Here is a 14,397-nt window from a genome sequence, read left to right on the forward strand (position 1 = left end):
ATCTATATTTTGTGTATAATATTTTTGACAGAACGGGGAAAATCGAAACAACACTCACTGTCTCTGTATTATCTTTGTGAATAATGGAAACAACTGTATTGAGTGACATGTATATTTGAGTAAATTATGAGCTCATACAGGTATGTAATTTTAGAGAATGATTCAGTTTGTCACATATTCATAAATGAATTTTGCAATTTGTAAGAAATTGAATAATTAAATATTGTATTATAATAAAATATAAGAGCAAGTTAACAGTGTTTCATTTTGAATACAATAGATTCTTTTTAAGGGGAGAAGATACAGTTACGCACCAATTGTGCATTTATTTCAATATTGCCCGATTGGGCACTGCTACTAAAAAGAAACCCTGGGTGTATCCAAGAGTATGAATTTCTCTCCATGTTTCAAGAGGAAGCTTTGTGTTTTTTTATGTTTATTATTAAGCTGGACAACATGTTTGAAAAATATGATGAATAAGAATTTTTGGAATCCCATGTTTTCCTTATGGGGAATCAACTTCAACATCAAGTTACGGCTAATCAAATGGAAGTTTCGACTTTTCTGCTGGTGAAATTCATCTTTGAACTGCTCTCTTCCCATTGACATCTGTTTCTATTCCATCGGAAGTTTTATATTCCCAAGAGAACGAATAAAATCATACTCCCATATGATCAACCCTTTTCTCCTTGCCTCCTGGCAGTGTTGCCAAACCTGATGCGCACAGAAGAACTAAATTTCACCTTAAATGGAGTTAAATTTACTTTCATGGAGCTAGATTTACGAAGGCTGGATAAAGTGCCTTCTAGGATAATGTTAGTTGTCAAAGGGATGGGACACTTCTATTATCGTTAGAATAAATTGTCATCAATTTAGAGTTTAGTTTTCAACATCTAGATCCGGTGGCATCGCCCATCTCAATATCCACCGATGGTTGTACAGGGTCCGGCAGAGGAGTTAGATGGTTTTGAAATGTGAATAACACCCTTAATTTTCAAAGGTACAGAAATGTATTACTACAGAAATACAGCTTATTGTATGCCATTTTTATTTACCATGACAGTTCGTGCAAAAAAAAAAAGCCTTGAATTTACTTCTATACACATTCGAAGGTCTTTTTCCTTTCCTTTTGAATGACCTACGTAAGATCTTGAGTCAGTGCTTTGTCTGTTTGAACAATTGAAAGAAATTCAAATCAACAATCGGGGATCCGGTGAGAAGTTGGTAGCCTGCTTAACTGTTTCTGAGCCCAGTAAGCATGGAGCCCTGGAATGTGCAACATCGAGCGTTTGTTGTGGAGGGATTCTTCAAGACTGGAGAATCTGTATTGAAAATGCAGCGCAGCATCTTTTTCAACGTCATTTTCATGTGGCATGACATGGGTTCGAACACGCCAGGTGATGACCTATTCATAGCTGATGCTGTCAATCTGAAGTTCTGCACCCACGCGAGGATAGTGTTGCAGCTTGGTACACACCCATGGCGTGCCACATGAAAATGACGTTGAAAAAGATGCTGAGTTTTCAATACTGATTCTCCAGTCTTGAAGAATCCCTCCACAACAAACGCTCGATGTTGCACATTCCAGGGCTCCATGCTTACTTGGCTGACAAACAGTTAAGCAGGCACCCATTTCTCACCGGATCGCCGACTGTTGATTTGAATTTCTTTCAATTGTTCAAATGGACAAAGTGCTGACTCAAGATCTTACGTAGGTCATTTAAATGGAAAGGAAAAAGGCCTTCGAATGTGTATAGAAGTAAATTGAAGGCATTTTTTTTTTTGCACGAACTGTCATGGTAAATAAAAATGGCATACAATAAGCTGTATTTCTGTAGTAATACATTTCTGTACCTTTGAAAATTAAGGGTGTTATTCACATTTCAAAACCATCTAACTCCTCTGCCGGACCCTGTATGAAATCGAAAATAAAGAATTCCTTGATAACAATATTATATCAATTTCACATCAAACGTTGTGCTATAGAGAAGTAGCTTGGGAGATAAGAGGGAGTGGGGCGATCCAGCCAATATAACAATATCATGTCACATGCAAAATTTATAATTATGACAAAAGTTGGTCTATGTGGGCCGGAACCAGTGGTGGCATCATAGTGGAGCATGAGGGTAGGATCCCAGTTCACAGCCAAACGAGTGCATGAAAGAGCCAGATCTGGCTTCAAGAGAGCTAAGTTGGCACACTGCCACGGACGGAAGGGCTTGGGAAGACTCTCGTGGAAACTGTATCGCATGCCCTTAATTCAAACTTGGATAATTTGAATTACATCGTAATTCAAACATAAGTCTTATTTCCCTCAAAATCATCTTTAATGATGTTATGTTTTTGTTAATTCAAATTTTGGATAATTGGAACTCTTTTTTCATGTCCCCTTGTTTCATTTAAGTTAATAACTTGAAATATCTTACTAACAAAGCATTTTCGAAAGAAATATTTCAAATAAAAGTTAATTGACTTTAAGGGGTAAAGAGAATGCCATTATAGTTTTAGTAGGAAGCCTTTTTGAAGGTCACTAAAATTTTTTAAGTGGAAATCAAATATTTTTGTTTAATATTTTTATTCCTCTTACAAAAATAAACAACTTTTGTAGAAACCATTTTTCCATTCATCGCATAATTTCACAAATTTTTGACAAGTAAAAAGTGAAAACAGAAATTCATACTATTTCATAAGCATCAAAATTTTTATTCCAAAAATGAAAGAAACTAAATTTTGCTGTTACACATTACAACGAGGACCTCTCCAATAGTGTAGTGGCTTACGCTATCACCTTGCAAAGGGTTGATGCACATTGTAAAGTGGTTCGGATCCCACTTTAAACTCTAGGTCCAGTCCCAATGAAGCCATATGAGCAAAATGTTGATGTAAAATACAGTTTTATCCAAAGTGTTTTACACATTTTAACCAGACTTGTTAAAGGTCCAGGAACCAATCCATTCCAATGTGTTCTATTGAGTTCTGCAAAAGGACTAGAACCTTTTTTCTCGCACAATATAAATTCGGTCCAAGTTGTGTGTTGTTTCATTTCAATACGGGACTTGGACTGGATTTAAGTTGATCCAGAAGTCTACAAAAAAGGTTTCTGGACCGTATTTATATTGATCCGGAAAAAACGTTCCTGGACCAAATTGAAATACTTGACAGAAAAAAAAGGTTCTGTACGGTCTAGAACCCATTTATGTTTGCTGATTTTCTCTTCTGGGCCGGAATTGAAGTTCTTTTAAATTCCTGGACCTTTAACAACCCCGATTTTAACAAACAGGGATGTTGTGAGTACAGGTGACCAAGAGAAGAAGGGTAGGGAATTGGAGAAGGACAGCACACGCAAAGTTCACTGTCCATATGATTGGTTGATGACTTCATATCACATGTCTGCACATGGTACAGAGGGAGGACAGTGTGCTATCACTATCCATGGTCCTTTCTCCTTGCACCCGCCTGCGAGTCCAGACGGAGATTAGTTGAATTATGTTCATTCAACCGGGGGGAGTATGTTCGGGAATGAAAGCATTCTGCTGCGAGCCATCTGCGGTGCATGCACGCGCAGGGAATAGACTGACTGACTTGCTCATGTGAGCTCGGCTGTGCAACATACTCCGCGCGCATCTCCTACTATCTACGATGTATTAGACGGTTGTAATTACGGTTCTACATACCAACATGTATTCTTTAGTATTATAAATATTCTAAAATCTAAATCGATGTACCGTATTATGCATCTGGTAGAACTATGCCTAAGGTAAAACAGTTCTCTTAAATTACCAGAGTCTCAACGCATCAGAAGTCGGTCATTACCGCATCAGTCCCAAAGATCCTCATAGCATGATTATAATGGTTTTTTTACAGTTATTAATTTATGTTAGACAATTCACTTTCTATTAAAAAACTGAAAATTTGTTAAATACTACTTTTGTATAACATTTTACAATGGTGCATTTTACTCACAATCAATACACATAAAAATATATAAATGACTTACGTGAGTGAATAGAAATGGTTCAAAGCGACATTTCGAAAGTCTGTACTACTTCCTTCATCAGGTAAAGAAAATAAAAACTTTCAGTGCCAAACATGGTCAAATCGTAAGTTGAGGATTCAGGTTGAGGATAAAAAAAACTTACTGTGACGGCATAAAAACCCCGATGAAAACCTTCACTGGTTAAAAAAGTTAAAAACAAAAACCACACAACTAAAACAAATAAAAATCGACGGTAGTTTTGATGTTATTAATTTATTCCCGAGGAAAAGCTTGAACTGCCTCCAGAGATGGCTTTTAGATAATGAAGGTTGAAGCACACCGGATTGTAAACAGCGAACTGTCTGCAGCCACGACTGAATAGGAACTGACGTGAAGGTCGAAGCACACCAGATTGTAAACAGAGGACGTTGGAAGCAGCACACATGACATCAGGTGACTGAAGATGTCGCCAGCTGTCAATGTGGGTTGTCAACCATTGAGATGTGAAATTATGTGATCTTGTCATCTGTGTAGTAGCAAAATGGTACGTTTCCGGACATAGGTTCCTTATCAAAAATTGATGTGCTCAGTCCACTCTACAACCCCTAGAAGTGTGTAATAAGAATTCTGAATCACCCTATATATGAGGGGATGCTGAAAAGTTTGTAGCCCGACCAAGTTCCCAAACTGTTTAGAGCAAGCTCACATTATGTCTTGAAAGTACATATCCTTGCATGTACATATACCAAAAGTGTTGCATAATTGATAGGCTTTCTTGTTGCTTCAGGTTTACTAAGTGACCATGTCTGCTCAGTAAGCGAACTCAAAAAGAGTGTCCTGTTTCTCCATGACAATGCCCCTACCCATCGAGCAGCAGCAACACAGCAGAAATTGCAAGATCTGGGTTTTCAGTGTCTTGATCTGGCTCCATCGGGCTATTTTCTGCTTCCTCAGCTCAAAAAAACACCTGAAGGGACGTCATTTTGCCCCAGATCAGGAGGTGATTATGGTCACAGAGCATTGGTGCGAGAAGCAAACTTCAGAATATTTTAAAGTGGTTTGCAAAAGTTAGAGCACCAGGCTAGAAAGTGCATTGAGCTTCGAGGGGAGTATGTTGAGTATCTATGAAGTTTCATCATTCCAAGTGCATCCCTTCTACGCTGGGCTACGAACTTTTCAGCATCCCCTCGTACATTTCAAAATTAATGATTCTTCTATTGCGGCAAGTAATTTTTATAGACACTTTATAAGTCTATGTGAGCTATTGGAAATGAAAAAATCCATTGTTCATGCTTTCACAGTTCCTGAAAAATACTTTTTTGCAATATGGATTTAGAGCCTTGGTGGTCTAGTTGGTACGGTGTCTGACTGCTATGCGGGAGACCCAATTTGATTCCTGGGGTGGGTGTTCTAAGGTCGGAATTTTACTGACCTTGTCCATGCATAAAGTGGCTCTGGGGCTCACACAGACTCCAATAAATGGATACCTGGGAGCAACCCTGGATGGTAAAGTCAGCTGGAGCATGGTGCTGATAGCATCACCTCCAATTTAGCTGAGATCGAGAATATGTGGAGGTGCTCTACCCCAAATCCTCCTAAATGGGCCTTCATAGCATGTTGCTGTATGCAGACGGAACTTTTCTCTTTATCTTACCTAATATGGAATGTTTACACATTTCACATCGCACCTGGAGGCAAATAATACTGTGCCATGAAAATGGCGGTGTGCGCACAGATCCTCTGGAGTAAATGGTGGTCATTGGTCTGATTTAATGGTATACCATCCTCTCATCATATGCATGGTGTTAAAATAACATTTTGCAGGTTTGTCTACAATTTAAAGGGGGGGGGGGGGTAATGGGACTTTTGATACACCCTGTATATATAAATTGTTTTCCTTAACTTCATTTTGCAGAAAGTCTTTTTATATACATATATTTTTTACATTATTTACAATGAAACAAATTTACTTTTGTATTTATACATAAATGATTTCTTTTTGGATGCACTTCCCTTCAAGGTCACCGCAGGGAAGGAGTTAATGGAGCATTCAGACCAAAGCATCACATGTGTCACTTGCCGCTTGGCTGTTTTCTCAAGGACATGAATCGCATCATCTCGGACTTGTTCACACATGCACAGAGAATGCTTGCTTATAGGCAGTGTCGTTTCTCTTCTTGCTTCTTCACTGGAGATTAAGATTTAATTTAGCCTGTCGAGCTAGAGAACAAATTGTGAGTACTGAAGTTTCACTTATAAATATGAATCAACCTTCAGAATGGCATAATGTAATGTTGTTGCCTTGTAATAATCAAAGAGTCATCCGAGGTTCAATCCTCAGTGGAGGCACAATGGTTCAGGTCCATTTCAAACTTTGAGTCCAATCCCAATTACCCTATAAAAAGTTTTTCTTGCATGATTCTTTTTAAATGGACCTTTTTGCCATTTGCAGCCAATCTTATTTGATTCTGCCTCAGTTTTAGGGCCACTGTTTCTCACCTGCCACGCTGCGAGAGGTCCGTTATAGCCAGTGGTTAACAAGTAATTTAACCTGTAGCATCCAGATGGTAGAATTTGCAACCACACCTGTGTTCCTGTTGAGGATGGAGCAGCACATGGCAACAATTAACGTGCCATTTCTTGAAAACTACACATGATATTTCAGTTGTTTTTTTCATCTTTAGTATGGCATACTCGAATTACAAAACAACATATCCATTGTTACTATTATTAACAAGCGAAGTTGAAAAATACCTTATTTTCTCCATCCTTACCCCTTATTATTATGGGATAGATTTATAAAATTGGTTATAACTTCTAAACTACTGGATCTTTTTGAAATTTTCAAAATTTTACAAGCAAGAATGAGTAAAAAGCAACATTTTAAACAATGTCCAACAATTAAGGTTTCAGGGGCTAAGCCTGATTGTTGAGATTTGCCCAGACAGCATGGTAGCACACAGCAGGAATTAATGTGCCATTTCTTCAAAACTATCCACTATATTTCATTACTGCCTTTTTGTTCATTAGTATACCTCTAAACATATTATATACTCAAATTACAAAACAATATATCCATTATTACTATTATTAACACGGGCCATTTGAAAAAGCTCTTTGTTTCCCTCTTGTTACTATAGGATAAATTGAAGATAAACGGCTATAACTGCTCAAACATTGCATCTTTTTGAAAAATGTATATTCTAAATGTAAGAGTGAGTAAAAAGCAACATTTTAAGTAATGTCCCACAATTAAGGGGTGAAACAGGACAAAGACCCAAAGTTCAAAACTTTCCATAATTATGCAAAATTTCCAGTATTTTCAAAGTTGCGGCAGGAGCTTTACATATTCTCATAGAGTGGTCTTTTGTCGTGTTTCCCTCCAAATTTGATCCATCCAGCATCCATAGGGCCGACACTAGAAGTGAAATTCCGAACATTATTCTCAAGCTGGCAACACTGCTGCTTCATATAATGTTATTTTTTTACTCAAGAAGTATCAGTCTGATTTCAACGAAACTTTGCTACATATACTTTTGTCTACTGAGGGGGGCACAGGGGTGATGCCAAATTTGCCAAATCAATTTCCTTCTTCCTTTTAACATTAATTATTGGGAGGCACAATGTATAAATATTACATCTGCTAAAAGCCCGGTCTTTAAAAACAAAAGAAATTTCTTCTCTGTACAACAATTAGTTCTCAAGCTAAGATTTTTTTTTGTACTTTGCAGCAAATTTGAAAAGTCCGTGCCTAAAAAAGCAGCCGCTTCAACAGGAAGCTCTGTCCGCTAAAAGTTAAAGCTAATTTTATATTTGTCAGCAAGTCTAGACATAACTAAACTATTACCTTTTGTCATTATTCCACAATTTATTTTTAATATTTAATATTAATTAAAGATGCATGTTCATTAATGTATAAAGTATAAAAGATTGATTACAGTGTGTCTACCAAAATAACACATCCAATACTCTGACTTTTCGTGATTTTTTCTTGACTTTTTTTTTATTTTAATTTTTCTTACCTTTATTTCTTTGACCCCTACTTAGGTAAAAAAGTTGTAAATTAGCAAATGGGCCATTTCATGTGAAATCAACCAATGAAGAGGTCCTTTTCAACCTCAAATATTTTGATTCATTTGAAATTTGGCATACTGAAAGGGCCACCTGAGCTAGGAAAATATGCAAAGTTGCAGATCCATATTTTTTGTATTTCTGAAATTACAGGGTTGCAAACGACTCTTTTACACTAGATATAGCATGCCTATGTTAGTGTAAAAAAAAAAAAAATTGAAGGTGGTGTGAAGAAAATTTTGGTGGACATTATCTCTAAAATGGTCTTCTAATTTTTTTAAAAAAATTATATCTCATTCAAACACTATTACTCAATAACTACAAAATTTAAAAATTAGACGCGAATGGGACCGGAGTTATGTTAGATTTATGTTAGGTTAGGGTAGAATACCAGGTGTGCTGGTTAATAATTCTTAATTGATCCAAAAGAAAACAAGTGTATCTGGGGAGAAAGGTAACAAATGCTTTATTCAAAGTATGCGCCATCGCTAGCTATACATTATGCCCATCTGTCAGTCAAATTGTGGATGCCCTACCAGAAAAATCATTCACATTTTGAGGTGATCCAGTCAGCAAGCCATTGTTCGACATCTTCATAATTGTTGAACTGTTGCTGGGAAAGTGTGTGACATATCAATGAAAACAAGTTGGTAGTCCGAAGGGGCTAAGTCTGATGCGTATGGCAGGTGGGGCAAGAATTCCCCGCCAAGTGCAGAAATGGTGTCTCTGAAGCCTTTCGCTGTGTCATGAGGTGTTGTCGTGCTGCAAAATCACTTTTTCATGTCTTGTCGCCCGATCTGGATCTTTCCCATGGCATGAAGACAATCAGATATGGTTTGGCGACCAACATTTAACTTCTCTGCCAGATGTTGTTGCGTTTGCATATCGTCTTCGTCCAACAGTGCTTGCAATTTGGTATCTTGGAATTTTTTCGGCTGGCCCGGGCCATCTTTGTCTTTCAAGCCTAAATCACCACTTTTGAATCGTCAAAACCAACACACACATGCATCTTGCGTTAGGACATTGTCACCATACGTTTCCACAAGGATACAATGGCTTTCACTCACGTTTTTCTTTTGATTGAACAAGAATTGCACATGCTCCTTATTTGGTTTGAAGGTAAACATATTTCCCATACAAACCCAATATCACAATCACTCGCACTCGGTTGCACATCCACGGTGTTTTGACAAGTACTGTTCTGGCAACACACTGACGTAACAGTTGAGACTGTGCACCAACCCATCCAGCGACGAAATTAAGAATTATTAACCGGCACACCTGGTAGAGTAGGTTCAGTAATGCGTGATAACAGATTTTGATATGTCAAATTCCTAATATTCAAAAGTAAAAGTCTAACAGACCCAAACTTTTCTCCAACATATTCAATATATATATGTTCAACATATTCAATATTGATTGAATTATTGTACACAAATTTGATGTTCAAATTCCCAGTTATTAGAAATACAGGGTGATTCAAAATTCCTGTCGCATAGGCAACTCCGTTATTAGTGCACATAGCGAAATATGGAAAGAGGAGAAACTTGTTGGAAATAGTCAAGTTTCAATCTAAAGTGCTTGAATTGTCAACATATCGTGGACCGTTCAGGCTGTACAAGCCTCATTGGTAGCCGAAAATTCCATATGCTTGGCCTGGAATATTGCATGGCATCACAATACTATACAGTACAGGGTAAATTAAGTATTGATGACAATCATTACAGACAAATGAAACAAGTATAAAAATGTGAGTGTGTGACACGCACAGTGACACAGTGTGAAGTACTTAACGTATTGCAGCCTGATTCTGATTTGTGTCTCTTTAGCCTTTTCTAGTGATCTGGGAAAAGGAGAGGTGTGCATTACGAATGGACTGTTTGCTCAAAAAGACTAATAAAAGCATAATAAAGTGGTCTATAAAAATCACTTGCTGGAATACAACCACCATTAATTTTCAAATACAGTTAATGGGTTGATTCAAGAAAGATAATCTACAATTGGAGATTAATTGAAACAGAATGAACAAGCCTAGACATAATGGAATTATTACTCTTTATCATCATGCCACAATTTATTTATTATGTTTGATTTCAAGGGTACATATTAATTAATGTATAAAACTATAAGAAAATATAAAGTATTTACAAGTAAAATTAATCTGTTTGTTTAAAAACGATTTTTTTTTTCTTTCCAAGTAAGCCAGCAAAATAGTTTAAATCTAAAAACATTTTCCTCATGTTTCAATTCACAAACCATTAGCAATAACAACCTCTGAATGTGTGAGAACTGTTTTTAAGCAGGGCTAAGCCGATACCACTTTCAACTGGTATCCATACTGATGCCGATAAGTAAATTACTTACAAAATTGTATTTATTTTACAGTTTCTGTTTCTGTAACAAACACTGTCTTGTTTGAATCCTACTATAAACTGTCCACCCAATCCCGATTAGGCAATCTGTGCATAATGTGGACTTGAATAAAAACTTGACTCAAATGCATGCAATATATATCCTAGTTTCACACCACTTTTGTTAACAATTGGTTCAAAAGTTTCCATGCAATTTCACTAATACAAGCTGGTACTCCAAAGGAACCTTCAATTCCTTATCCAAGGTTGTTTAATGATTTATATCACTTTAACCTGGTGTTGGTGAACTATGTCGGTATAACGCCGATGGTCGACATGTTAGCGTGATGCTATATTTAGTTGATCTTTTTTGGTTCTGTGGCCCATGAACATTTCTTTGAGTTTGATTGTCATATTCGTCAGCTGATACCTCACTGTTGCTGTCATGATCACTTATGCCAGGCTGCTTCACATCACTATCGTGTATTAACCATTGCAATATATGAGTATTGTGAATCATGAAAAAAATCACTTAAACACAATAAAGCCAATAAAATTCATGAAAATAAAAAAAGGAAAAAGTGTGAGCGTCATGCTAACATTTTGACAATTTGTTGACAGTATCATGGCACAGCTCCTAATAGCAGAAGGAAACACTCACCCCATTTTCCCAACAGTAATAAAAAAAACACAGCTAGAGCTACTTCACTTTTCTGCCCCTTTGGCTAATTGCGAAGATGATTATGAATGGTAGTAAGATAAAATGGATGAAGGGACAATCACAAATATATATGGACCACAACACGAGCTTTCTTATTTTACAATAAATTTATAAGCAGATGAATTTCAATGTTAGCGGAGCGCTAACATGTCGACCAACAGCAGGTTAAAAATAAATAAATAATTTGTACAATAATGTACATCTGGACTCGCAGGCAGTATAATCTTATGTGGGGCTCATGTTGTGGTCCCTGTATATTTGTAATTGTCCCTTCATCCATTCTATCTTACCACCATTCATAATCATCTTCACAATTAGACAAAGGGGCAGAAAAGTGAAGTAGACTAAACTAAATCAATCAGTCATTGTGATAGCAAAAATTCTTGACCACAAGCATAATTTCTTGACTGGATCAGAAATGTATTCACGAGTAAAATTGTTGGGATCAGGGCATCGATTTTTAATTAATAAATGAATTTACTTAGCTCTAGTCTCTCAAAAGGTTGAGAACCACTTGGCCAGAATAAATATATATTTTGCTGAATGCAAATGTAAAGATGTTTCATTTTAGATTTTCAAAAGATGTGCATGTTTGTATGTTAAATCCAAATACTGAAAATCATATACAATAGGTTCTACAACCTTTGTCCAGGACTGAGTTTTAATTCTTTACCTGTGATATTCAAATACAAGAAATGGGTGGTATTCAGTCACCTGACATGTGTTCTGAATAGACATGGCCTTGGAAGTGTTTCCATGCAAACTCACTAGGTGGCAGGGTTGTGCTTAGCACCCCACTGTTCGGCTTGTTGCCGCATTTAGTTGGAAGTTACGTGAGTGACAGGGATTTCAAGTTCATTAAGTTCTGCATTAAGCTAGGGAAAACCTCTAGTAAAACATGGAATATGATACAGCAAGCATGTGGTGACACGGCATTATCGAGAAGCCGTGTCTCTGAATGGCACTAAAGGTTTCGGGAGGGCAGAGATTCAGTGCAAGACGATCCCAGAGAGACAAAGACAATGTTGATTGCATTTTTTTATGCTAAAGTTTTAGTGTACCATGAATATCTGCCTGAAGAACAAACAATAAACCAAAACTTTTATCTTGACATCTGAAATGTTTGTGTCAAGAATATTTGGCGGTGCCATCCTGATTTGTAGGCATCTGGGCTGTGGTTCTTATTGCTCGACAATGCAAGGCCCCATACTGATTTATCAGTCCAGGAATATCTGGCCAAACATTGTATCCGTGCTCTACCACATCCCCCATATTATCACGACCTGTAGCCGTGTGATTGTTTTTTCTTTTCCCATGTGAAAATGCCGCTGAAAGGAAAGGGTTATGATGATATTACAGCAATTCAAACAGCTGTGACAGAAATGCTGAGAAGCGTCCCAGGTGATGATTTCCCTGTTTGCTTCCATGACCTCCACAAACGGTGGCAGCTGGGCATAGATAGCCGAGGGGACTATTTCAACAAGATCTAGGAACATTAGTTCGTAAATTGAATAAATTATTTTTTACGAGCAGAGTCCTGGAAATTTTCTGACTCGCAAAGGTTGAATTTATTAAAAAATTACAAAACTACTCTAGTTATGTGAAACTGAAATTTTAAGTCCACTTTATGCACAGTAAGGCAAATCGGGGCTGGACCTACAGTTTAAAGTTGGATCCGAACCACTATGTGCCTTCACCTGGTATCAAATCCTGGATGCCTTGATTAAAATGTGATGGTGTCACCACTCCATCATCTAGGAAGCTCTATAGTTATGTATATATGTACACAGGGTGAGTCACCTAAAATTACCACTGGAAATATTTCGTGAACCACAATAAATATAGAAAAACTACTTTCGAAGATATAAAGGTATGAGAGGGGTCATGAAATTAGTGGACACAATACATTCAACTATGTAAGAAAGTACAATTTTGAACAGAAACTTATGCTTTTTTAGATGGAAACCCCATATTATTTTTTGTGCATTTGAAAGTAGGAAAAAAATCATTAAAAATGGTATATGTTACACTGTAAAACGTCAAGTAGTTCAATTAATTGTAACGTGAAGTTGACGCTTGAAACAAACATCTTAGAAGCGATATATCGATGTCGATATCAATATTCGATATGTCGACTATCAATATCAACATCGAAATATTACCAGTGGTAATTTTATGTGATTCACCCTGTATACTACATAAATATATTTAATAAACCTAATGAAATATGAAGATAACATTTGGAAAAAAAAAACACCGATTAATACATTCTCTGCTGACACCACCGATCAGCATCATCATGTTGTCTTGCAATATGCAGTTGATGTCTTTGGGCACTTTGTTCCAAAGCACCAATTTTGCCACTGCCGTTGAGAGACTTCGTACAGCAGCAGAGGTCCCATTCTGTGCTGTGACTTCAGTCTTCAATATGAGTGGTGAAACTTACTGGAACTTTAATGAAAATATTTTATGTTGTAAATATGTATAATTTGTATCCATGGAAGTTGATACAAAAGGATATGAATATAAGAAATAGAATTTCACATTTCTTTCGAAGTGATATGTAGTATAATGTGTCGAAAAACTACTAACATATCAAAGCTGCCTTTTGCCATTTTCCACACAGATCACGGAAATTTTGATGTGTGCTAACGATGCCGATAGGCAGCCTTCACTCACTAGTTTGTTAATGTTACTGTTTAGTGCAAAAAATTTCAGCACATGGGGTGAATACATACATTTTCATCATCAGTGCCTCTTTGAACCACTACCCACATCTAGCTATAAATTTCATGTTGTAAATTGTATGTTAACTTTACAAATAAATGTATTTTTTTACAGTAGAGAGAAAAAGGAAAGGCATGGAAAATGAAAAATACTGCCAAAAGGAACGAACGGGAAAAAACTTGTTTCCCTCCCCCCAAAGTGTTTTTTTTAACCCTTCGTAACCTGCACGGCAGCACTGAGTGCCACCTTTTATAAAATTTTGAATTTTTTTTTTTACCAGTGCAATAATGGACCGGAAAGCACTAGGTAACCTATGTACACTATTCAAACGAAAATATAGAGGCGTTCCTGCCTTTTTTCTGGCATTCTTTCAGTTGCTTACACGCCTCTGAAGTGACCAGTCCTCTTTTGTGGCACCCAGTATTGCAAGGAGGAATGTTTTCTACCTTATATCATAGCACGCCAGCCATAAATTTAGTGGAAATAAGAAGAATAAAATGGCTGTATGTTGTTCGGAATGCAAATTATTTGTATGCAGAAACCAATGCAGT

Source organism: Lepisma saccharinum, chromosome 29, assembly GCF_977018435.1.
Source record: "Lepisma saccharinum chromosome 29, izLepSacc3.1, whole genome shotgun sequence".
Lineage (NCBI taxonomy): Eukaryota > Metazoa > Arthropoda > Insecta > Zygentoma > Lepismatidae > Lepisma > Lepisma saccharinum.